This window comes from Palaemon carinicauda, chromosome 3, assembly GCF_036898095.1.
Source record: "Palaemon carinicauda isolate YSFRI2023 chromosome 3, ASM3689809v2, whole genome shotgun sequence".
NCBI classification, from domain to species: Eukaryota; Metazoa; Arthropoda; class Malacostraca; order Decapoda; family Palaemonidae; genus Palaemon; species Palaemon carinicauda.
In genome coordinates this window covers 51,644,719-51,649,718 of record NC_090727.1, presented here as the reverse complement: position 1 = coordinate 51,649,718, position 5,000 = coordinate 51,644,719, and the positions used below count along the sequence as shown (strand labels likewise).

The 5,000-nt window shown below is 36.4% G+C and overlaps 1 protein-coding gene across 1 annotated transcript in view; it reads left to right on the top strand.

The window, feature by feature from the left end:
* The window catches only part of LOC137631852 (basic proline-rich protein-like), a 46,429-nt gene that overhangs the window by 37,823 nt on the left and 3,606 nt on the right, over window positions 1–5,000 (top strand). The gene's annotated exons all lie outside the window — the stretch shown is intronic.

Genomic DNA, 5,000 nt, shown 5'->3' with positions numbered 1-5,000 from the left:
AAAATATAATGATCTAATTATATCGAGTCAGAAAAAGCCAGACATGAAATGACGTGTCTGAGGCCTTTGTCTTACATTATACTAGAAACAGATATATTAGTTGTTATGTGTGCAGTGTATTGAGATCTAAATTCAGGAGAGTAGCACCATCTGCATATGCAAAAAGTTTGCTTTGTAGGCCAACCACATTGAAAAGAATAAGATAATATGGCAGTGACAGATATTTGGCCGTAATCAGCATGCTGGACCTACCTCAAACATATTCCCTAATTCTACAACAGGCATAACATATATATATATATATATATATATATATATATAAATTTCATATATATATATGTATATATATATATATATATATATATATATATATATAAATTTCATATATATATATATATATATATATATATATATATATATATACATATGTGTGTGTGTGTGTGTAATATCAATTTTCTCTCCTACACCTAGGGTTCGGTTCCCCGGCCGACCAGAAGATATAATCTCCGAGTTGATTCCCCTTGGTTCTCTGATCCCGCGGTATAGAGAGAATACAGTATTGAGGGTGTGTAATACATACTTATATGGATATGAAAAACACATCTAAATGTGCAAAATTTATCATTATACTCACACACACACACACACATATATATATATATATATATATATATATATATATATATATATATATATATATACATATATATATAGGCCTATATATATGTGTGTGTGTGTGTATGTGTGTGTGTATGTGCGTGTGTAAATATCACAAAAGCTAACACGTGATGAGCATAAAAATAATTAAGTGTTATAGCTCCGAAAGGAAAAAGGAAAACACAAACTTGGTTCTCCTTCCGTGACTATAATATATATATATATATATATATATATATATATATATATATATATATATATATATATATATATATTTACAGGTAGTAGGTTGGCCAGGGCACCAGCCACCCGTTGAGATACTACCGCTAGAGAGTTATGGGGTCTTTTGACTGGCCAGACAGTACTACATTGGATCCTCCTCTCTGGTTACGGTTCATTTTCCCTTTGCCTACATACACACTGAATAGTCTGGCATATTCTTTACATATTCTCCTCTATCCTCATACACCTGACAACACAGATTACCAAACAATTCTTCATCACCCAAGGGGTTACTGCACTGTAATTGTTCAGTGCCACTTTCCTCTTGGTAAGGGTAGAAGAGACTCTTTAGCTATAGTAAGCAGCTCTTCTAGGAGAAGGACACTCCAAAATCAAACCACTGTTCTCTAGTCTTGGGTAGTGCCATAGCCTCTGTACCATGGCCTTTCACTGTCTTGGGTTGGAGTTCTCTTGCTTGAGGGTACACTCGAGCACACTCTCCTATCTTATTTCTCTTCCTCTTGTTTTGTTAAAGTTTTTATAGTTTATATAGGAGATATTTATTGTTGTTACTCTTCTTAGAATATTTTATTTTCCTTTTTTCCTTTCCGCACTGAGCTATTTTCCCTGTTGGAGCCCCTGGGCTTATAGCATACTGCTTTTCCAACTAGGGTTGTAGCTTAGTAAGTAATAATAATAATAATAATAATATATATATATATATATATATATATATATATATATATATATTTATATATAAATATATATATACACATATGTATATATATATATATATTGTAATGAACTTAAGATTGATTATGTTCATCCAGGATTCTTTTTTTTTCAGACTGGCTCAGTGCCAAAATACCAGGCAAGAACCAGCAGTGACACAAAATTCACAAAGCAAAACAACTCTCGAAGAGGGATACAAAAAAAAAAAAAAAAAAAAAAAAAAACACTGAATCGAACTTAACAATGAAATTTAATTGACAAAAGTAGTCTTAAATTACATAAAGTAGTCCTCGAAAAGCTTTCTTAGGAACACATACACTACTTTACAATAATAACTCTCGAACCGTCACATGCCTACCTAACTTTTATACCTCAGTCGAAGAGAAAGAAAAGGTGTAGGAGGCAGAAAAATACACTTTCCCTAGCATACGACAGTTAGAGTTGCAGAGTGAAGTAAACGTTAAAACTAATTAATTTTACAATAATTATCATAATAAACCTTTAAATAATAATATGTCCTAAATTGGCGATAATACTACACTTTACAGGTCACGAAGAAATATCTGAAGAATGCTTGTACAGTATAAGTTCTCGAAAACCGCACCGAATTCGTAATTAAAGATTATTATGACACAATCACCAGCGATTGTCCTACTTCAGGATCACTAGGGGTGTTTTTGCACCGAGGGGATCACTAGGGCAACGTAGATTGTCTATATGATTTAAGCAGGCGAAGGAAGAACATATACGGTTTGCTTACCGTTCTTCGTCACTAGAAGGCCTCCTCACGACTCCAGGAGGTCAGACACACGGCAACAGCCAGCAGCAGTGGCAGGCAGCAGCACAAAAGCAATAGCAATGCTTATAAGGCTAAAATTCATTAGCAGGAGCCTCTCAAAATCAATGGTAGCTGCAGGAGCAGGAACAAATATCGTCTGATAATCAAGCCGTGAAAAAAAATGCTGTAAGACCTCCTCTGTTGGGGAGCCGCCACTCTCTACCCCGCTGCCCAAAAAACGCACTCCAAGTAAACGGAGAGAGAGAGAGAGAGCGAAAGCATAACTACGTAATGGGGCAGTTCGACAAGCTAAGCACCGAAGACGGGCAGTCCGCTCCACAAAACATGAAAAGCAGAAAACAAAAATATGGTTAATAAACGCTATACAAATGAACACAAACAAAACCTTGGCCGGGGAATAAAGAATATTCCAAGAGAACTTTTCGTGAATTAATTAAAACAAATGACAAAAACCACGAACAAAATATTTAAAGTAATTATGGATTACAGCTCCTCGGGACAAGGAAAAAAAATAATTTATTACTTTTTTTTTTAAAAGTAACTCCTAGCCAATATTAAACTAGTGATTTGTAATGCAAGCAAAAACATAAGCATTGTGCACAAAAGTAAATGCAAAATTCAAAAGCAAATATTTCCTAAACCCAAAACCACTATCCTTAAACATTAATATCAACTCTAAGATTAAATATAAATAATGTCAACCTCAAACTTATATTAAGAAATCTCCCCAACACCGGAGAAAAAAAAAAATTGCTCAACTGTGATTGATGCAGAGTCCTTTACCCTTACACAACTACTCTTGGATTGCCCCCTCACCATTTTCATTACCGAATGTCCTGGAAAGAACATCAGGGACTACGTTGTCTTTTCCAGCCACGTGACAAAAAAAAAGGTTATATTCTTGGAGTAAAAGACTCCAGCGCAAAATACGCTGATTTTTATCTTTAAATTTATTAATAAAAATTAAGGGATTATGATCTGTAAAGACCTTTATTGGACATACTGAGTTAGATAAATACACTTCAAAATGTATGATGGCTTTCACCAAGCATAAAGCCTCTTTCTCAATTGCTGAGTAACGTCTCTCTGCCGGTAACAACTTCTTGGAAAAGTAGGTGACTGGATGAGAGGTGCCATTTTCACCCTCCTGCAACAAGACAGCACCTATACCTGTGTCACTGGCATCTGTAGCCAAACAAAAAGGCAAGGAAAAATCGGGAGAACGTAATAAAGGATAGGTTATTAAAGTACCTTTCAATTTTTCAAATGCATCCTGACACTCGTTGTTCCACATAAATTTTACATCTTTCTTTAACAAATTTGTTAAGGGATTAGCAAGGTCAGAAAAATTCTTAATAAACTTCCTATAATAACCAACTAGACCCAAAAATCTACGAATACCTCTCCTGTTTCGAGGAGCTGGGAAGGCTGTAACTGCCTCAACATTCGCTCTCTTAGGAGCGATCTTACCCAAGCCAATTTCATGTCCTAAATAAACCACTTTTGCTTGAGCAAAATCACTCTTCTTTAAATTTATCAACAGACCAGCCTTCCTCAGCACCTCGAACAGCGCTCTTATCCTCTTTAGATGAGTTTCCCAATCATCACTGTAAATCACAAGGTCGTCAATATATACCACACAACCCTCCAGTTCACATGTAATAAAGTTCATCAGCCTCTGGAAGGTAGCGGCGGCATTCTTCATGCCAAATGGCATCACCTCACATTCATAGAGGCCGTCACCCGTCACAAAGGCTGATATTTTCCTTGCCCGGGGTGTAAGACCAACCTGCCAATATCCTTTTAACAGGTCAAATTTACTTATATAACGGGCAGATCCCACTCTATCTAAACAGTCTTCCACCCTGAGCAAGGGGAACGAGTCCGCTTTTGTTACAGAGTTGACCTTGCGGTAGTCAAAACACATCCTAGGCTGACCATCCTCCTTCCTAACCAAAACTACCGGGGAGCTCCAAGGACTGCAGCTCGGTTTAACGAGGTTATGGTCAAGCATGTATTTAACTTCCTTCCTGACTATTTCTCTCTTGAGGGGGTTCAGTCTATATGGACATTGCTTAATAGGCTGAGCCTCCCCAACATCAACGTCGTGTTGCAAAATATGAGTCCTACCAGGTGCATCCTGAAAGAGATCTTTATATTCGTTAATTAAATTGATTAGAGGTGCAGCTTTTTCTGCATCTAAGTGCTGAAATTTAGTATTCAGATTATTCAAAACATCAGAATTATTTTCCAAACCACTTGGGCTAACAGCAAATTTATCGCCCATGAACTGTTCCTTTTCTACACTAACTACAGAAATAGGTACTACAGATTCTTCTACAGACCTGTCAATAAAAGATTTTATCATATTAACATGGCAAATACGGGTTTTTCTTCTCCTATCAGGAGTTTCAGTCAGGTAATTTACATTGTTAATTTTCTTCAGAACCTTCCACGGACCTGAGAATTCCGCTTTCAGGGGATTGCCAGGCATAGGAAGTAAACCAACACCTTGTCACCTACATTAAAAAGCCTATCTCGTGTTTTAACGTCATACTTAGATGTCATCGAGGCCTGGGCTTTCGCCAAA